Raw genomic sequence first — 22,370 nt, forward strand, 5'->3', positions numbered from 1 at the left:
CAAAGTTTCTGTGATTTGTTGCGGCGATGCGGTACCATTCTTGTTAATGAATTTTTAATATCCTTAATGACAGGAGAGGAACGATGTAATTAAAAGAGCAAGTCAGGAAAAACGCTGACTCTGACTCTTTACGGGGACCGTTTTAATGTTAGTTTAATTGGAAATAACACATTATCTTAATGAACAGATTGCCTTCAAGGAGACCGTTTCCCCTCCCCAATAGAGAGCTCAGACTCACCACTTGTGCATTTCATCATTTTATTTATCTGTGAAACTAAAAGGATGGGAACTGTGTTTGCTTTATTCTGAATTATTTATTTCTGGAAGTCCTCCCGATCCACCCCACCGGTGTAGGGCTCCGGTCCCATTAGCGGCTGTCAGCAACCGCATGCATAAATTCACGTGTGACCAAGAGGCCGACAAATTGTCCACTCCACGGCCCCGACGCTGTGGACGCCTGGACACCCTTTGGTCTGTTTTTCCACGCACCGTGCGCTTCAGCAGGACACGCGGGACGCAGGTTTTGCACAGTAGGTGGATTTTCGCCGGAGAGCTGTGGGCAGTTGAGTTTAATTTAGGATTTACAAGCGACATCGTGCCCCCGTGGCTGTCTTCTTACTGGGGCCAGGTTTGTGGAGTGAGACAGTGTGGGGTCTTTTCCTTGTGATTAGCAGGCCTGCTTCCAGCCATGCACAAAGTATTATAGCCCACAGCATTATGTTTCGGAGTTTACAGACCCCCCCCCCCCATCACTGCAGACTCCTCCATCGACCAACGATCACCCCCCCTTTTCACATCATGTCACCGAAAGGTTGGGCATAATGAAGATACGCAACATCCCATCCAGACGCAGGGAAATAAATTACGAAAAAGGAATTTGAGGGAGAATTAAAAACCAGAAAATGACACAAACACACAAAAAAATGAATAATTTGAAATGATTTGGGGTTTTTCATCTCAGGGGGTGCAGAGTATGAACTGTGAACAGCCACACGGCGAGCGGTGGGGGGGGGGCTTATCTCACGGAGGCTGTTTGGCTTAAGCCATGGCATTAATACACTGATAGCCTACGGAATAGCCAAGCATAAAATGAATGTGAAAGGATCAAGAAACAACAAGAAAAGAGAGGAAGAAAGAGGATGAAAGTGGTTAGGCCCCCGGCTTTAACAGAGCAGAAATATAGAACTACCAGAGGCATTACAGGGGGGCTCTTATTGATATCAGGGTTATTTCTCTGGCATGCTTTTGTCACTGCTTTCCAAATAAAATCAGGGAAGAAAGAAACTTTTCCAAAAAGTTTGCATTTTAAAATTCAAGACAAAAAGATGACGGACAAAACACCAAACACCAAAAAGTCCTCCCAGACTGTCAGTTGGTAAAGATCCAGTAACGAACACAATAAGAACAGATCCCAACACCAGCTCAGGGATGAAGCTTGTATCCCTTTATTTTATTGATTTGAAAAAAAAAAAAATCCCAGAGGCACTAAAACGTACAGTCAATGATTAATGTCCCTCTCAGAAAAAGAAATTATATGGAATAAATTAAACTACTGCAGCAGCAAATTGAAAAATAAGAATGTAAATGAGCTTTGAATACTTAATATCATAGAGAAAAATAGGCAATGAGGCCCAAAAATGATGAGGGATTAGCACAGGGAGATGACATTAGCTCTAATGGCAGAGAGTAGATTTGCTCGACTGTCAAAATTTAGCTGTCGCGTCTGATTTTCTGGCAGGTAAATGAGGAACGAGTGAAAACATTATGGGGCAATAGAAAGGTCTGATGTGGTTCACGCAGCAATAAAACTCTGCTCACATCAGCCCTGCAAGTCATCAATAATCACACAAAGCTCCATTATGTGAACTAATAATCCCACTTTTGTCCTGTTAGAGAGAAGAGACCTGTTGTCTTTTCTTTACAGTGCTGTTTGTTTTTTTAATTTATTTTTCACCCGCTGGGGCACAAACAACCTCTCAGATACTTAAAATGCAGTTTTCGGCTGCTTTCCTGCATCACACATCGCTCCTGCGGGAAAAGGGGGGAAAGGTGTGAACTGCATCAGGCGAGGCTCCCTCAGTCGGAACCTTTAATTATAACTTCACAGTATCAGTTACAGCAACCTTGCACAGATGCTAAAACCCTCAGAGGCTTGGCTACTCTACCTTACTTAATCTGAGCAGGAGGCAGCGAGACAGCGCACCACCATCATCCGCTTCAATCAGGAGCTAGCATGGCAGCGCAGTCGCCACTGGGGTCCAATCACAGCGGCAAACTGTTAAGTCACATGGCTTAGCTACTTAGCACCCTTCATCAACACCTGTTTTCTTTTTGTGTGTGTGTAATATTCTCTCTCTCTCTCTCTTTCTCTCTCTGTCTCTCTCTCCGCTGGACGAGCTGCGCGTGCAGAGCTAAAGACGCTATAAAAATTGCTGAGGTATAAAATCGAAAGTGCTCAAGCTGTCTGCGGCTGGAATTGCCGGTTGGCTCAGACCTGTTGGAGGCACTGAAGGATCCCCGGCCAAGAAGCACCGATGTTGTAAATCACAGAAAGTTTGGGCTTGTTTGTTTACATATCCCCGGCCTTACTGTAGACCGATGACAATGCACAGGGAGCCGTTTGTGTCCCGGGACGCGGCACGGGCCATAAAACTACGGAATATAATCATCTTCTGCAGGCTGAATCACTTTCTCTGGTCATGCTGTTTGTTAAAGGAGGGGAATTTAAGGAAATAGTAAAAATAAAACACATTTCTCCACCTTTTCTGTCGAGGCTTTTTCAGAAATAGGTTGGGCGGCATGTCAATAATGAAAGAGGTTACATAAAAAATTAAAATATGGAAAAAAATTAGTATTATATCGTGTATGGATAGGTGAGGAATCTTAAGAATATTTGAAAAAAAAAATTGCTGGTTCGATTGTATAGTTGTTTGAATTTACCCGTAGCAGCATCGCTGCCCTGTTTGTCCTGCTGTGCCGTATATTTCAAACAGCAGCTAAAGCATCACCGTGGCGTTCAGGCAGCTGTATAAGAACCACAATACTTATTCACGCTTATCCTTCCCAGAGATCAAAGGCACGCTATCTTATCAGTGCCTACTCCGCACATACAGTAAGAAGTACCCTCAGCTGCTCATGCAGGCCCTGCTTACACAAGATCAAACAGGTCAGAGGCTCCGGCGTGCACGCCATAATCCACGCAGGTGCATCTGTGCATGGGAGACTCGCGGAGAGAGGTGGTGAAAGCAAAGGGAAGAACGGTTTTCTGTTTCCTGACACAGGAAATGCACCATGATGTGGACTGTCACACTTGAATCTCTCCAGTGATAAGAAAAGATGCTTCCTCTCTCTCTCTCTCTCTCTCTCTCTCTCTCTGAGGCCTGACAGTCCATCCACACATCTGACCAGTTAGGCAAAATGCAGGAAGGATGGAGAGATTGTATTTATTTAAATGATGCACTCTACGATTTGGTTGGTCCTGGTCGGACTCTGAAAACGACACGTGTCACCTCTGACCTCAAACACGGGCACCTGTGCTCAAAAGAGGCGGGCGAAGGGGGGGGGGGGGGGGGGGGGGGGGGGGGGGGTGACGAATGGAGGGAGGTGACAGGTAAACAAATTCAGTGTCATATTCTGCTGCTGTCTTCACTGCACAACATGGCATTTTAATGGAAGGGAATCTGATGTAACATATAGTGGTAACTACAGCAGCAGCCTCCCACCAGAGGGGAAACTTAACTCCTCAGACCTATGCATTAAACATATTGTAGAATAGAGTGTAACATTTATCACTGTCATTCCTAGAGAGTTTGTGTAAATTTAAATGCGCTCAAGCGTGCTGATTCCCCCCCCCCTCCTCAATGTATGCGTACAATGCCACCCCAAAGCCCATTTTCCTGAAATCCGTCTCATTGTTCTGCACGACCATACCACCAAACAGCTATTCATCTTTGGGGAATATGCTGTACAAGAATGTCTTTGTATGTGGGGCCTTATTCTGTTGCTGGGTGCAGTCTGCCCCCTCTTTTCACAGATTTATTACAGTAAAACAAAAGCTGGACCCGAAGAAATTCTAACCACAAAGATTGGCATTCTATTTATTTTAATGGCAACTGTGAGGAAAAAAAGTAGAGGTTTTCTTATTTTGTGAAAAGAAATATGTTACCATAAATAACAAACAGACTAACAACTAATGAACCAAATAATGATTCTGAATAAAGATTTTAATCTAATTGAAAATCGTACAAAACTGCTTTAAAATGTAAAATGGAACAATACTGGCAATACCATCTGGACACATTAAACATTAAAATAAATGACCTAACCTTTACAACTTAAAGTGCCGATAACAAAGAGAAAATGACAGATTGGACGTTACTATTCACTCAGAGATCCTATACTTTGTAATGATGTCATCAATAAAGGCCGCCGTGTCGCGGCTCCTGCGGCTTTTAAAAAAACATTTAAAGGAATTACTCTATTTTAGACCGTCAGTCCAAGCGCAGGCCTCAGCCAGTCAGCCGTAAATAATACGGACGGAGTCCTTAAAGGACTGCGAGAGGGGAAAAAGGAGAAAGTGAAGGGTGCTGAGAGATGAAGAAAGAAAAATGTGGCACATTATGTTCTGTTTCCAAACGCCGGCCATGACTCAATTTGCCAAATAATGGAAGCCGAACTCGAGTGAGGAAACAGGTCGACGCTGTTAGCATGTAAGCCAGTCAGCGACCAGCGGAGGACACACAAAAGAGTGGGAGTGCTTTCATTTGCGGCGGTCTTTCACTTCTTCACTCAGCTGCTGGAGCCTTTTAGACTAAAACTACAACTGCTACTTTAATCTGAGAACATGAAACTCTCAGACGTCTCTTTGCTTTAATTGTTTTCCTATCCAGCCTTTTTTCTAGTTAGCATGTTATATGTAACATACTAACTATAAAGGAAAATTCCTGTAATGACGGTTTAAGATGATGTTTGAGCTGTTTTGATCGCGAGGGCAGAAGATTTTTCAGAGCTGTGCTGTCTCGTCTGAATGTTCTGTTCTCTCTTTGATGGTGAAACAGAACCCACACGCTCTTTGCGTCCTGATACCGGCCCCTTGATTGATACCTTCTGCTCACGGCGATGTTTCATTACAGAAAACATTACAGCATATTGTGCATTTCAGCGCGGGTCATTTTGAGCGAGCCGTTTATTCCGCCTCTGCTGAAAATCTTAAATAAATTTAATTGTCTGCATCCGCCATCAGAAATGACTTGATGCGCTTTGCTTCATAATTAAGCGCTTTCACATCCATAAACTTAAATCACTGTGCACAGCTGTTGAGGTGTAATTAAAGCATTAAATATGCGAGCGATCAACTCCCGCAAAACAAGATGACACCAACACCCCTACGTGGAACTTAGAGGTGAAGTGCTGGCAGTGGGTATTTCACTCCAAAGACCAAGCGTATTTCTTCCTTTCCTCTGTTTTTCAACTCTCAGATGTCCTTCTCGTAAATCTTGCTTGTTCTTCACAGCGGCGGTAGCTGAACTGATGCTAACACCATTAGCTGGTGATTTAATGACAATGTAGATGAGGGCAGTCATCCACTCTCTACCCTTCTTTTTTTCCCACTCCTGTCTGATGGCTGAGGATTCATGGAATCTGTGTGTTTTTTGAGGGCGAGGGTGGTGCTCATATCTCATCACCTCCATTACACCAAGGTCACTCCGTTGCTTTTCTTAATGTGATCAGGGAGAGTGTCACTTTTGCAGTTCTGTGGCAGTAAATAAGAACTGGCTCTAATTTAAATGGAGTGCACCAGAGGCCCTTTATGGGTTGTTAATTTAGTGTTTAAATACATTTAACAGTTGAGAGAGAGTCCTGATTAGAAGAGTTCTCCGTGTGAAGGCTATTTTTCTTTCCGCTAGTTCGACTGACATGATGTAGCTTATTATTGTTCATTAAGAGAAACCTAAAAGACAAAGGGAACAATAAACACAATATTCTGCTTTTAGATCCGCATTCAAAGAGCAATGCAGGCATATATCACGCCATCCATCCAGTTTTCCATTTAATTGCATGAAGCTATGAATTAATTGCGGTTGTAGATTGAAAAATTGTTTGAATCCCTTTTCTGAGTGGTGTTAGCGCGCTTTCAATATGTCTGCGTGGGGTCTGTCTGGGGACCCCAACGTCCTCCCACCATCTAAATACATGGACATTTGATCACTGGTGACCTGCCGACTGTAAACTGACTTTAGGGTTAAATATGAGTTTAAATGGGGTTTTTTTGCTATATATTAGCCAGGTGATGAGCTGTATGGATGGATGGATGGATGGATGGATGGATGGATGGATGGATGGATGGATGGATGGATGGATTTAAAGGCCTGTGCACCTCATATGTGAGTAGATGTGTTAGTCAATCAGGAAATGGGAGCAACACAACCTTCGACCAGCGGTCCCAGTTTCTTTCCCTGTAACCCACCACTTTAAACCACTTCCTCCTGTGCAGACCAGTAAGGACCCACATGCCTCCTCCACACTGCAGATTTCTTCTGACACCTCGTGCCAGTTATGAAACGGGAGGATAAGTTAATGTGTCAGAGCCACATCGATTTTTCATTTGCCTCTCGCTGCCTCTCGTCCAGGGGGCCAGCCCAGCTTTTACTGGCTTCAGGATGGATTACAGGGACCCCCCCCAAGAAAAAGGGGTGTGGGTGTTCATGAGAGGTGCCACACTTGATCACTGGTGACACCACTGTCCTCCATCTCATGTATTACCATTAATTCACTTGGGTGCAAATTTGATGTTTTAGATTTTTATCTATTATTCTTGCTGCATGTTTTGTGAATTCAAGCTGTTCCCTTTTTAAGGGTTGGAAATCAAATCTATCTGCAATGGAGGCTGTGCAGAAAACAAAAGGAGACCTCTTGAGTTGGGATAAAAAGAGCGGTGGACGGAATTGGCGCCTGGTCCCTGAGAGGAAAAATATGCTCACGTAACAACAACACGCTGCTCAATGAGCTATGTCCTCAGTTCCATATGAGATTGGTTAATACAAAAGCTCGCTGGTGAAAAACTATGTCCTGCTCCCTGTGACAAAGACGAAGTGCCTGCGTTTGGCGCACGCGAGTCAAAGGGACAGGTGACGGCGGGGAGGGAGACCAGGGAGGGAATTTGAATTTCACATCTAGGAGGAGGCAGCATGTCATTAAAAAACCCTAATTTCAGTGTCAGGTGGACTTACAGGTGATCCATCATCTTGTCAGAAGGATTTTATTTTATTTTCAAAGGAGTTTGAAGCGGGCTTTCAGACTTTTTTTTATTAACTTCAGTTTCAATTAGATCTAAATGGAATTAACATGAGTCTGGTCTCAGGAGTAATGTGGAGACATCCCAGCACTCTTAAGCACATCTGAAAAAAAAAACCCCGCTTATTATATAAATAAACTGGCAACATTTCTAGTAAATATAAATGAATTCAACTTTGTCAAGAGGATGGATTATTTTACAGTGCAATGAAACGACATCATGATCAGCAGAGATGAAGGGTTTAGGTGCCAGCGGTGCACAGCTGCTGCGCTGCTCTTCATATACCAGCAAAGTGCATATCAGCACCCATGAATGCCATTTATGGGTACATTTCTGAACGTTAACGCCTGTCAACTCCAATCTGTCCAAAGGAGGCACTCGGGGAAATAAAATGCATCGGAGGGAACCTGAGAGGGGGACACAACGTTAACCCAGATAGGCTGTGACAAAAACACCATTACCTTCTCATGTTCACACGGCGATGTACAGGACAGCCCGTGGTCGCCTGTCCAAGGCAAAATCAGCCTGGATGAGACGAGTGCGCGCGCACATGCACACGCATGGGAATGTTTAATGCTACTTTTTAAAATCATCTAAACACACAGTAAAAAGGGAAATATTCAATTATCCACACATAACTATGATTTGTTGCAGCTTACTGTAAGCTGCTCATGCCAGTATTATACTATGAAATTGTCTAAAGAGCAAATTATACGCATCCGCATTCACATCTGTAACTGTTTAGCGGTTAAAATAAGTGGCTGTTTTCATCACATCATGTTTTTAAGGTCTGCTCGATGAGCACCACTGCTGCTTCTGTTCTCGTCTAAACTCTATTATGTTGAGACTCCTCAGGACTGGAGCTCCAGAGCCGGAGGTCACTTCCACCTGGACCCTCCTCTCCCCCGTACTTCTGGGATTTCCCCCTGATGATACGGCAACATGTGTGTTGGACCTGCCATCCGAGCCCCTGACGGTGTCGACAAAAGGTTTCTGAAGGGTTTAACAGCATGTGCATGTTTGTAATATTTCCTTTATAAGAAAAGATGATTATAAATCTTACTTTTGCAGTATTTAAAATATAGCTCTCCCCCTCAGTCAATATAGAATAATCACAGTAAAGATAAAAGTGGTTTTTAAGCTTCTCGGTCTAAGAATACGATTAGAGCGACGTGTATAACATAAAGAAGATGAACAGTGTAAAAGATGAATCCTTCCCCGTGTTGTGCGGACGTTAAATCCTGACAGACCTCAGATGGATGTGACATACAACCACGCCGTGATCCTGCCGGCGTCGTAACACGGATGTATAACCGCCGGCGTCCTTACATCAGGCTGCCTAAATGGACAAAAGTGCCAGGGCAGCAAAAAATGGTGACAAAACCCAGGGCTTCATTAGAGGGAGCTTCCCAGCATGCTTTGCAGTGACAAATGATTGACTTGGAACAATATCTAAGGCGATCAGGATAAAGTACCAGCCATTTCAAGGCTCAGCAAAATTCAAATTCTAATTAGACCTTGCACCACATTCCAAATAAAAATGGTTCCCTTGGTGGTTTACCCTATCAGGTGGCTCTCCCAGACCACTGAAACAAAACGAATAAAGAAATGATTAAAGCGATAACAAAGGCATAAAATTCAAATTATAACAGCATCACATCTGGGATCCATGTGTCACTACACTTTCCCTCTCCTTTTCTTACACCCGCTCTCTCATGCACACACCCATACAGCTTTCTTTCTTTTCCAAAAGGGTGATAAAAAGGCTGGAAAAATACAGATAGAATGGGAGAGCGGGAGAGAGTGAGTGACAAAGCAGGAAAATTAAAAGGTAGAGAGCTAGAACGCAAATAGGCTCTCAGCTTTAAGGTTATTAATGACTCCTCAAAAATGTGCGACTTTTCCAATCTCTCCGAGAAGCGCTTGAAGGAGCCTGTAGATGAAGCTGACCTTCACAATGTTCTTTGGTCTTTAGTTAAGAAATTCACTCACCATTATGGCATCATTAGGGAAACAAGGATAAAATTACTCCATGGTTAATGACCTATAGGATCCCCACCAAAATTTGTTTCAGATCTAATAAAACCGAGCTTTACACACTCGAATGAATTATGAGGACTGCTAGGGGGTATTAAAATGTGGGGAAATAGATTTTCTGAAGCTAGGAGGACTGGACTTTTCAAATCAGATAGTAGAATGGAATTTTCTGGGTAATAAATTCTACCATGTCTCAATTTCATTTTTTTTTTCCCTTGCAGAATTTTTAAGGCTTTGATGGAATCTGTGAGTGGGATGGCCTCTAAAAATTCATTGCCAATTGCCGTCTCCTCCTCTATCCCCTTAAGGTAGATAGATTGATGGATGAACGGCTAAATGGGCAAATAAGTGGGGAAAAGTATAACCTAATGAAAACTCGATGTATGATGGAAGTAAATGATTAGATACACACACAGAGACTTAAAACATCCCAGAAGGCACAGGGAATATTAGGACATGATTCATTTAAAAAGGCATATCAGATCTGGTGACAGTTGCTGATTATCTTAAATGTTCAAATATTCTTTATCTTATCGCTACATTTAAGACATCCCTAAGCTAATTATTAACATAACTCAGCAGAATAAATAAAAAAGAGGACTACACAAAGTGGCGGGGCCCTGTAATATGCTTTACATTATGTGTTATCTGAAGAAAGCTAACATGAATAGAATTTTTTTTGTATATATTAAAAAAAGCATTGGTTTAGCATGGTTTGGTCACAGCCCAGGAGAAGGAGGTTTGCGAGCTAATGGCATTTGCTCTCTTTAAACTTTAATCTTTCCTATTAATTCCCTGCAACTGGAGAATGTGCGAGAGTTAATGTTCCATGAACGTGTTTCTCACTCTGCAATCTCTTCAAGCTAATTACCTTCAGGTGCTAAATGGAGGGAAATTGCAATCCATTTGGAAGGGAGAAATTTCACCTCCCCTTTGCCTATGTAACACCGTGGGTGCAGTTAAAAAGAAAGAAAATCAAACATAAGAATCCAGGACTGGAGCACATTTAATCAAAAAACAGACACTCGCCGCACAGCCCTGATTGGCCATTTCTTTGCATGGTAGCTTTGGGAAAGTAAATTGCTTCCCGCCGTTTCCCTCCTTGCTGCCTGTTCCGCAGGTTACTTGGAGGTCAGCGTGTGCAGCAGTGGACAAAATGCTGAGCAGATGTTTGATTGACACGGATGGCACAGATCGGCAATCAAAGTTTTCCGATGTAAAGGAGAGGCTCACCGAATGGCCATTTTGAAAGGTGAACGCAAAGGAGACGGAGAAGAAGCCGAAATACAAATTAAAAGCGAATTAAGCCAAAGTGACAGATTTACGGTCGCTTGTACGGAACATTAAATCTCGGGGAACTGAAGCGACATTCATCAACGGCAAAATCAAGTTGCGAATATACAAATGGCCCCCGAGTCAATCGCTAATCAGTATCGCAGGGCGGACATGCTTGGGGCAGGAAAACAGCTTGTACGGTTTTAAGGCGCTCAGTGAGAACGAAGGGGAGTCAGGCTGACTGATCATGGGGTGGAGGGGTGTTGAGTGTGGAGGGTGGAGGGTCACTTTGTCCCCTGTTTGATCTCTGTCTGCACATGTCATGGCAGGAAATTAACAATGAAAGGAGGTAGCGACTACTGTCTAATAAACACGGAGAGAATCCCCTCATTTACTGCCACGTATCCGCTCGGGAACCTGCCAGAGTGGTGGGTCGTCCATGGTCCCAGCCCGCCGCTCCGGGCTCAAATGGTACGTTTACATATCTAATAAAACCTCTTTATTCAACTTTCACAGGGTCTTTTTTCCATCCCCGTCAGCCACAGCAGCACAACACAACACACCCGGGTCTAATTTCTTGTGTGTAACACCAATTTCTTGTGTGTAATAATAATAATAAATAAAGTAGGGAGGACTAGAAACAGTCCGTATCTTAAACAAACACTTGTAGTGACGGCGCTGAGCTCCCACTGTGCTGAGGAATCTCCTACCAACAGAACTCCCTCCCATTTATCTCTGCGGCCATGCAGGCTGGGAGGTTCAGGAAGCATCAAAGAAGAGCACTCGAGATAAGAGTGTGGTATGTTTTCACTAGCGCCTTATAAAACAGAAAGAAAAGAAAACTGTTAACTTAAATGCAAAAGGCCAGCTAACTCACCTGATTGCACCGTGTGGCCTTTTGTTTGATCATCCAATGAACTGCTTGAAGGCATAAGTCGGCCTCAAATTGCCGTTCATGTGTTATTGTGTTTGATTTTCTTTTGCAAACTCTGTAACTGTGTTTTTCCCGCCTTCACTCAAATGCCAAAGCCGTTTGGTGAAGCCATCAGAGTTATTACGGCTCAGTCGAGTAGCATCCCAGTATCGCCCTGAAAGGTTAGTTTCTCCATCAACACTTGGGCGTCCAGTGAACCTTAGTAAGTATCTGTTGGAAATTATATTGGGGAAAAAACTCCTAAATATATTCAATTCCATTACTTTTCAGGTTTTAGGACATCGTTAACCTCTGTGTTACTCCCTACGTTCACAAATTTAGGAGCAAGAGAAGTGTCAATAATTAGGTATACTGTAGTAAAGGCAAGTTTACATTATTTTGTGAATTCATAGAAAGCTAAATGGGACAGATTTACGGTAAATTTTTAAATTATTGCTCTGTCAGTAATGATCAATCCAGCCGGGTCTTTTGTTACAGATTATTTCACCAATATTGAATTTATATACTCAGTTATTTTTTAATCTATATAATAATTGTAAGGCAGTTGTAGTATGTAGCTGAGTAAACAATGCACTTTTTTAATGAAGTAAATATATAATGAGTTTTTATTACTTCCCCAATACTACTGCTGTTTTTGAAACAACCCCACATTTGGTTTTTTTTTATTACCATGACAACTTTAATATTTAAAATTTGAGTTGTACAACGTGGGAATTGATTATTTTCCGATGCAAATTCTGCAACCGAGCTGATGTAAAATCTCTTGCGATTTCATTGAAAACAGGGTTCCCGTCGTTCGGAAAGGTAGACTTGTCATTTCACGCACCAGCATCTCAGCAATCCGTAAAGACCAGGGCACATTCCTCGATAGGATTAGAATTTTACGATCACCGGGAAAACTGTTTCACCTCCCGTAAATGTAATCTTTTACCCATACCCTTTCTCACTTGTCAGCTGAAATTTTGACGTCAACTGTCCGCGTGTTTTCGTTCAACACTGCAATCAGGGACGCAAGAACAAAATAATACAACAAACCTTCAATATGCAAATGGCAATTCAATAAAATCAGCCAGCAAATTCTGGAAACACCAGTCCTGGGATGGTCGGAGGCTGCAGGGGTGGTAGTCAGGCTCCCCAGTCCAGTCAGGCTGAGTGGGTTCACACTGATAACGTAGGTAATGGTGTTTCTGGAAGAGTGCGGCCAGATGAAATACACCGCGCGGACAGATACCGCCGGCACACTGGCCCTTTCTGTTGGAAAATTTCATTTTTTCCGTCAGGAGGGCATGAATGCTGAGGCTGAATCCAAATCCGGTTTTCCACACTTTATCAGCGTGTGGCCCACCAAGTGGTGAGATGGTGGGGGAACCGGGGAGTGGTGGGTCGGTGGTGGTGGGGTGATCCACTCAGCCGAGACCCTCCGCTTTAATCCAATTTACAGCCACCCCCAGCAAAAGATAATTACAACCCTTAAACCAGCTAGAAGAGGGGCAGAAAGAAAAGGCCCCACTCACCCAAACTGTGCCTCCGGCCCCTGAAGTCTCCACCTAGAGAAAGAGATGGGGGGGGGCTCTGTTAGCAGGACTCAAGTAAGGCATTGTGACAAAATAAGAGTGTGTGTAGCTAATGAGGCAAAGTGATTTTTCTTTCTTTTTCCCCCCTGTTTGGTGCCATTGGATGCCCGCTGGGCAGCGGTGGAAGGCGCCACAAGGCCGACCGATGTTCACCACAGACGTAGGGGAGGTGTGTTTTAGGTTTTCAGGAGTGTGTTTTTGTTCGTTTGAATAAAACACATTTGGTTTGTAATGGTGACAATCATTGACATACCTGGAGCTGATTCCAGTTTGTGCAGCAAAAATGGACCCGCATCGGTTTCAGGCTGCAGTTGATTTCAAAAGAACAGACATTTGTGTTTTTGCCGCTGTCGGCAGTTTTAAAATGCTGTGAAATCAGTTCTACCTCTATTTTAAGAGGACTTCCTTATTGTCTGAGTTCTTTGAAGTCCAAATGGCAGAATGGGGTTAACTTTTCCAAAAGAATGTGAAGAAATAATAATGAAGGGGGCTCACAGGGGAGCGGAAACACTGGCCAGTCCTAATTAATGGAAGGAGAGACACTCCCAAAGTCTCCCATTCACAGGCTCACAAAGGGGTTCTCCACCAAGCAGAACCTGGAATGGAATATAGGAGGAGTGAATGGAGACGGGGCTGGAATTTAAAAAAAACAAAAAACTCAGCCCTTATTCTTTAAGCGCCCATTTTTGTGTGTCTCGTCCCTGCGTTCATGTTCCTTTAGTCCAGGTTCTGTTCAGTGAGACCGTGTTCACAGAGTCTGCTGGTCAGTTTTGTAAATATGGGACTTGGCAGTGTGCATGAAAGGGTGGCACATTTCCAGACCTTATCCAATTGTGGCCTCTTCCCGCACTCTTTCAAAACCCCTCCCTCTTGCCCCGTTACTGCCCCCCTTTACAGGTGCATTAACTGGAGTCAAGGGTACCGGTAGCCCATACAAGGGAGCAGGGGGAGGACGAAGGAGATGGGTGCTTATTTTGCCACAAGTCAAGTCAAGAGGGGATGGGTGTGTGAGGGGCAAACAGGAGAAGTGTGGACCCACCTGCCACTGATTATCCCCCCAGTTAGAGGGTTTAGTCTTGACCTCTGAACTTCAGAGCTGCCCCACACCACTAATCTGTTAATTAACCGAGAAATACCCTGGAAAAACTTTGAACGGCCATTGTGTGTACGTGTGAATGTGCGCACATGAGGGTGTAGGGGGGGAGAGAGGGAGAGAGACAGAGAGAGAGGGGATAAAGCGAACAGGCTGTGGTGTGAGGTGGCCACATTCTCCTCGTGCTGCATTGCTGGATAAATAGGACGCTGACCTCAGCCACGGTTTTACAAGGTCAGCACTAATGTTTGCTGCAGCCCTCTGGGGCTCCGCCACACCTCCAACTTTACAAGTCAAGAAGAATTCATTTTAGGTGTGCATAATATAAGTAGAACCAAGAATTGAGGTGAAGAAAACACAACGTTGCCAATGACATTCCTCCTCATTTGCATCTTCTGTCACCCACCACCAGGTGGACGCCATGAACTGGTCCGTGACTGAGAACACAGACACGAGTAGGCCCCAAACACAGAACTTCACAATGTGCCCCATTCAGCAAGATAATATAAGAAGACCTTGCAAGTATTCATAGTAAAATATGAGCATAGTAAGTTTGTGCATGAGGAATGTGTCGCTGAATGGTTTCATAGTATAGAAAAACAATCAAACGACTTTTCTTTGTGGATACCATCATCATCATAGCTGCTTATTATCATTCACTTCTGTTCTCCACTGTAATGACCTCATAATACTTATATAATAAACTGTAATATACTTCCTGGTTGATGAGACACACCTGGCTGTCCTGCCGTAAACAAACAAAAATCTCTGAGGTTGTTCTGACTGGCGAGGCAGCTGATAAGTGGTGCAACAAAGTCAATTAGTTCTGTGTTTATTAGTATGTGACAGGCGCTGGGTCATGCAGATTAACTCACAACCCTTGGAGGGATGGGACAACAATAATGGTGAAACATGTCTGTCCGGGCAGAAAGTAAAGGTAGCAAAAGGAGCACAGCAAAGCCTGCTCAATTAATTATGTGGATTAATGAAGTTCTGCTTGATTAAATGTTGATGCTATTAAAAACGCCTATTTTTTCTCCCCAATGTGACATAATGGACACTCTTACATAAATAATGGGATCCTTCATGGTTACGGAAACCGGCCCATCTTGTGTTATAAAACGCTCCTCCTCCCAAAGCCCCCACGAATCAATTAATTAAGGCTATTGCCCTTGATTATCCAATCAGAGGTTGCTTTCGGGTTCGACCTCTAACCTTCAACCTTCTCTGACTGGAAGGCTATTGATTGAGGAGGATGGTTTATTTTCAGCTTCTTGCAACAACCTTACCTTTAAAAAGAGTTGCTGACAAAGTGTCCTTTCATTGACCCCGGCGAGCTGCTGTAGCTATTGTTTTTTGAACGCCTCAGGTCGAGCAGCCGTCTCAGACATGAAGTCGCAGCCATTTAGACAACGATTGCATTAAATAATTGTCAAAATGAAGTGAGGGATCGATAACGCCCAACAATAACATTCACTGTTCTCTGAAAGCTACTGATGCAATAAGTGACAGATGCTGTAACTCAGACACAATAATACCACACTTATTGTATAAGAAATAAATCACTCTCTGTGTTTTACAGTAGCTTTCCCCCCAATGGTTATACATCAAAACTGCATTTATTTAACTTTTTTTCCCCCTCTGTGATGAACAGTATTTCTCCTTTTGTGACAAATTAAGCATGCAGTGTTTGCAAATGCAATTACAACATAAATGATATTTATACAAATAAGTAATGCATCAACTCAGTGCACCGATCAATTCCCCCTGTCATCCTGACCTGGAGCTGTTCACCAGTCAGTGGAGCAAAGCCGCGCTGCTGTAATGAGCTATCGTGTGGTCAAACTCTGGTCAGCCTCAGGATTCCTTCCATGGCAACGCACTGCCCTGTTTAATAAACAGCCGTTCTCTCTTTTCCTGCTCATTTCTGCAAGTTTATGCTCCTTCTGGTTGTGTTTTTTATGATTCTAACTATCTACTTTTTTTTTTTCATTTTAAGTAGATAAAAGTTTACAAAGCTGTTATTTAAAGTGAGGTTTTAGTCACCGTGGCACCACAACACAAACACCATTAGCATTTTGTTAATAATTACCGACTGTATGACAATTTGCCCTCCAAATATGAGTATTCCATAGATGATTAACCAAATGGTGCTTCACTCCTCCTTTGAAGTTTAAATTCAACAGGTCGACTTGAATTTTCCTTCTGTTTGGTCCGCAAAGAGTGCGCAAACCTGCCCCTTTTGGCAAAATCTGAAACAACACGCACGTGTCAATATATCAAATAACCGCTGCGATGTGCTGCGGTCGCGGCGGACGCCGGTCCGTGTTGTGGTGCTTGCTGAACAAGACTGCACGGGATTGTTCTCCTTCAACCTGTGGTCTGTCCTCTGGCTGCAAGGAATCTGAGTCACTCACTGCACATCAGGCTTCTCCCCCCAGGGGCCCTGGCACCAGCGGAGGCAGGTTAACAAACTGTAAAGGCTTCAACTGAGCAGCACACAAACTGTTTTCTCTCCACAAAGGGATTGGCTCCAACAAATGTCATAAGCCTATAATGAGATAGCTGATCTCTGCAGTAAAGAAGGAAAGAAAAGGAAAATGCTTCCCCTCTCTGCTCGGTGGCCATTAAAGGCGGTGGGAGGGAAATAAAAGGGGGAAGCTTCCCTGTTTTCACAGAAGCCCTCAGTGGCTGGCCAACATGACAATACCGGTCAATTAATTGGTGAAAAAGTGAAAATCCAATTAATGTGTATCAAGCTGGCACTTTTTGCATGATGATGGCTCATTAGGAGTCCGAGCTGAGGCTACAGAAGTGGATGGGTGGAGGGGCCTAAACCCTTCTCATTAAAGCTCTGTCCTTCTCAGCAGGGTTTTAGAGACTTGCTTATTTATGCAACAGGTTGGAAACAAAACCTCAATGTAATGCTCATTTAGCAGCTTTGAAACTAATGAATTCTTTAATGGCGTGGGTGTGGAAGCTTTGCTTCTGGCGGGATTGACTTTTCACGTGTTTTATTAGTCAATATGCATCTTCTTTTGACATTTTCAACACACTAGAAAAGAGATTGATAACGTGGAGACGGATGTGAGAGTGATCTAATTTAACTGCAAAATCAAAAAAAGTTTGAAAAAAAGCTCAAGTAGTTGGAGCAGACATCCTGGCCCTGGTCACGAGCAATAACACAGACGAGGAGGTATCAGTAAACATCTATAACTGCAGAATTCAGGCCATTAATGAAGAATGAAATTGACCTTTTATCTCTAAATTGATTCTTTTAAAGCGATGATTTGGCATCATAGACCTTGATATGCCCCTTCCCTTACAAACCAGGTGTTTTTCCAGAACGGTTCTGGTTCACCCCCCACTGTAGGAACCCTTTACACCATCTTGTTTTATATTTTTCAATACCATCATATAACAGTCATAATTTTGTCCTGGAACGTTCACCTTAGTCACAACACTGATCAATAGTTGGATCATGTCCCTGTTACAGTTGCTGTTATTACTTCTAAAATTGTGGATGATGGTCCAATTATGGCGCCGTGTGGGCCACCTCTGAGCCCCGCCGTCCACCGTGCTGACACTATAATAAATGCTCTCCCCTTACTTCTTGCAAGGCGCCCGTGTTTGTCTGGCCTCTGCCTCTATGTGTAAGATTAATACTCTTGCCACATTCTCATAGAATAATGTCACTTTAATCTTGTTTGGGGCGAAATTCGAAGTGGAGTGTGTCTACTTGTTTCCTGAGATTACTTCATCTTTCTTTCGGCAGCGGTGTGTGACTCTGCTGCCTGCTGTCCCCTGGCATTGGATGTCCCATTACCCTTCACACGCCGCAACACTGGCCACAGGACCCAACAGGAGGCCAGTGTACTATTGATGTTTTTACTTTTTCTTTACCACTATTAAACACATTCTGATTGCGTGAAACAGACTAGGGAGGACGACCGCCGGCGGCGCCTCTGTTTTAGGCGCCTTAAAATGCTACACTCGACAAAGAACATCACCTGATTACGCATCACTCCTGCTGTCCGTGTGCAGGAAAACATCGTGTTTTTCCTGTTTTTAAGGCTGCGAGCTATAGCTGCTTGACATATACTGTAAATAGGCTGCTCAAATGTTCCACAGAAGATTGAAGGGCGCATTTAAAAGAAACCCAGTTAGCTCCAGAAAATGTCGGCCGCGTGTTAAAGGCTGCGACCAAATTTGCCTTTTCAGGCTACAGCGCGAGCCCATTCCGCGCTCGCTCCTTTGCATTGTTGTTCTCTCCTTCAATAATTTACAGCGAGTGTTTTCACACTCGTGCTTCTCCAGCCCAGCATGTCTGAATGAACGAGCTGCAGTGCATCAGCTATAAATCTCTAATGAGGCTTGATGTAAACACCACAATACGATGCTACGAACACAATACGACAACCGCACAATACATAAATTCCTTCTGCAACATTTGCTTGTGACATTTAAACTCGCAGATGCACATTTGGCCCAAGAGCGATGAACCGCCTCTCTCCTTTTTCCCATTTTTGTGCGTTTTCTAAAATGTGTGCATGATTAATTTGACTTGAAAACTGCAGTGAGGATCTATACTTACAGTAATCATGTGATTAATAACCTGCTGGTAAATATGAAATATAATTATATCTGAAAATGACCAGCATTGTCTTCTAAAGCAGGCAAGATGTGATTTTCTTTTTTTTCCCCTCACTGTTTGGAGAGGCAATGCCCCCCACCCCCTCGCTTCCTAATAATCTATTCTGCTCAGCCAGCTGCATACATTGACAAATGTTTCCAGCATTAGGTATTTACAGGGTGAAAGGTAATAGATGCAAGAGTTTAAAAATGCCTCCTGCAAGAAGCAGCACCCACACAGAGAATTGGGGGGGGGGGGGGGCATCACAACAGTGAAAACATCTGTCTCTTCCTCACAACAGGAATATTTGTGATTCCCGGTTTCACATTTTAGGCGCAGAAGTCATCTGTGGTGATATATCTGAGACCTTGGCGCCAATCAAGGATTTTAACTGCATTTAACTGTGGTTAAATAACAATAATTTAAAAATAAAAATAACTACAATTGCCTCTCTTCTATTCACATCAGTGAAAAAAACAACTTAACTTAATATTGACTGAATTCATTAGGATCCACCTACTTCACTGTAAAGTACATTCCTGGAAAATTGGGGGATTTTTACTTAGATCTCGTAATGTGTTTGCTTAGTTTGTTGCGATTTCCTTTCCACGTCTCTTTCAGGCTGATTTATGCAGATGCTGCCGGTTCTCGGGGGCTAATGAAAGCTGTGACGGTGCATTAATGAGGCTGCTGTTTTCCGCCCAGCTCCACTTCCTCCAGTTGCCTCCCTCACTTTGTTCACTCGTTCCGTGGTGCCTGTCGAGAGTCTGCTGTTGTCTCGCGCCGTTTCAGAAAGCCAAATTCTGTATGACATTAAAATTTTACAATATTCACCACTTTTTAAAGTGATGAAATGTGTCTGTTCCTTTACCACAAGGGGTCTGCTACTCAGCATGTTTATTAAGTCTCTTTTAATATGATATTTCTAATAAAAAAAACATGTCATATTAAAACCTTGGTGCAAGTAAATGCACATTTTTAAAATTCTGGCCGATGAGTATAACTGCTGGTAAAGACACTGAATTGGAGGAAAGGCCGATCGGACTGGTGGTGTGCTGTGCTGGTGTCCCTGCCTGCTGGGATTAATGGATAACTCCAGTGAGAGACGCCTCTGTTCTTAGGCAAGACAAAAATGACCAGAGGCAGCCCAAGAATTTGGTGGTCAGTAACTGCGGCTGTTTCCCATACATATATTATTATAGCAATAGCAGCAGTGGTGATTGAATTTCTGACCTTTTGTTGAAATGGGAAAGGGGAGGGCTACATTTCAATTTTTGTTGTGTCATTCATGTCTTAAAATAACTACAGGGATGAAAGATCATGGCTTGATTCAATTACAGAGCTGTGAAAAGGCTAAAGATTACTGTATTCAACATGGAACCTCACTTGTACAGATCTGACACAAATGTAGGTGCAGCGTTCAGACACACACACACACACACACACGATGAAATTGTTTGTCTTCTCACAACTGATGGGGAAAAAAAGATGTTAGAAATCAAAACTATGAATCAGTCAACAAGAGAATGGAATTGTTCATCCCAGAGACATTTTACCAGAATCTCCTTGAGAAACTAGGGAAGTTTTGGTGGCCAGACCTGTTCGGCTCTGCCAATCAGCAGCAGAGGTTGCATTAAAACCTGCTGACAGCTGTGGGAGAGAGTTCCCACTTTCATCTGGCGCTGTCTGGCCCTCCAGCTAACCTCGCCGTCACCCTCTCCCTTCACTGACCCGTTCTCTTTATTAATCCGTGTCGCATCCCACAGTCTGCGGGGAACTGCCCCCGCCACGTTTCTCAGTTATCGTTAAACTTTTTTTCTCCCTTTTTTTGCTAATTTCCCTTCTTTCTTTTTTCCATCAAAAGAGATTTCACTTGATAGCCTTGAACTGAGCCTGAAGGTCCTGCAGAGGAGCCCACCCAGGAACACCATCTCAATGTATCAACCGGTTTGCTGAAAGACAGGAAGCTAGCTGACCAAGTAAAGTGTGTGTGCGTGTGTGTGTGTGTGTGTGTGTGTGTGTGTGTGAGAGAGAGAGAGAGAGAGAGAGAGAGAGAGAGAGAGAGAGAAACTAAAATGAAAACCAATTCACGTTTTTCTCCTTTTCAAACTTACCTTTCTCTGTTCTTCCTGAGTCTGCTGATGTTAAAGGAACCAGATCATGATCAGAATCAGAGCAAATGCAGCCCAGACTGTCAGACAGAAAGCAGAGCTGCTGCCTCGGCTGAACTTTGATTCTTTGTTCCTGCTTGTGGAGGCTTAAGGGTTCCACTTGACAGTCATTGCCCAGAGATGTCCTGCAGTAAACGCGGGCCTCTGCTGCCCCTTAGGGGTGGAGGGGGGGAAGAAAACGGGGGGGGGGGGGGGGGGGTGTCTTTCCAGCAGCTGAAGGTGTTGTGGCTTATAACACTTTTCCTGATAGTTGCCGTGGATTACTCTCTATTAATGTGATTGAAACATCCATTAGAGTTTATTTCACCACAGCGGTGGATTATTTTGACATGTAGTGAAAGTTGTTGTGCGGGTCTTAAGCTTTTCTGTCAGTCAGGTATTTGGTATGTGCACGGCTGTTCTAATCCCATTAGTACGGCTGATCCAGGGCCTCAGGATCTGCTGTGTCTCTATCAAACCTGCTTTATGTTGTGTCTGTTAACAGTCTGTTTGCTTTGGACCAGACGGAAGCGATCTTGTTTACATGTGGGAGAGAAGGAAAACACGCCCGAGGCCTATTTCACAACACTTATTGTTCAATTTGGGGCTGAATGTTAACGAAACACAATAAAATGATTTAACTGAAACAGATTTTGTTCAAATCCATTTGTGTTTGTTTTAGATGTCGAAGTGACGGTGTTTCTTTGAGTTTACTACATTGCTTTAATTTTCATTTTTACATTTTGTGAGAAAATGTCCAGAATGGGACATGAATTGAATAAAGCTGAAGTGTGCATCCATCTCTTTCCCACTCTCGCAGTGTTACAGAAAACAGAGTTTCCAGGATTTAAAACCAGGATTTATGCAGCCTTTGGTGCCACTTCAGTTGGGGCCAAATAAAGAAGAAGAAGAAGAGGAGAGGAGGACCAGTTGGCCCTGCACCGGGGCTCGTGGTACTGTGCCGCTACCTCCTGGGGAAAATGTCCCTTTCAATTAAGATGAGGGGTGGGCTAAGGGGAGCAGGGGGAGTTCAGGTATCTGAAGGAATAATTTATGAGAGAGGTTAAAAGACATTAACCTTCAATTAGCCGAGACATTACGGATTCAAAGGAAGTTTTACCTGAGGATATCTGACCTTTCTCCAGCAGGAAGTTCATTTATTACTGAAGATTCTTGCAGAAAAAAGTAAATGCATTTCTTTTTTTTTTCATCTAAGTGAACAGTGTCTCGTTAAGGCTGAAATGGACGGAAGTGCATGCAATGCCACCAGATGCGAAGGTGTTAAGTTCCTTTTTGTGAGCACTACTACGTGCACTTAACCTTCATTCCCAAGCTAAAGCCCCTTTGGGCTTTTTACCTAAGAAATATGTCTCCTTTTTG

At 43.4% G+C, this 22,370-nt stretch overlaps 1 long non-coding RNA gene across 4 annotated transcripts in view; it reads right to left on the reverse strand.

Moving 5' to 3' along the window:
- The window catches only part of LOC115249694 (uncharacterized), a 39,090-nt gene extending 18,010 nt beyond the window's left edge, over positions 1-21,080 (reverse strand). For 2 of the 4 annotated variants that reach the window (XR_003888377.1, XR_003888375.1), the window contains exon 1: positions 20,955-21,080. This is a non-coding gene — a long non-coding RNA (uncharacterized lncRNA). Of the gene's footprint in view, positions 1-13,054; positions 13,088-13,367; positions 13,630-20,954 lie in introns of those variants that run through there. The other 2 variants (XR_003888374.1, XR_003888376.1) reach the window with 2 other exon arrangements.
- Positions 21,081-22,370: the final 1,290 nt, after the last annotated feature.

The sequence above is a fragment of the Takifugu rubripes genome, chromosome 4 (assembly GCF_901000725.2).
Source record: "Takifugu rubripes chromosome 4, fTakRub1.2, whole genome shotgun sequence".
In the NCBI taxonomy this organism is placed as follows: domain Eukaryota; kingdom Metazoa; phylum Chordata; class Actinopteri; order Tetraodontiformes; family Tetraodontidae; genus Takifugu; species Takifugu rubripes.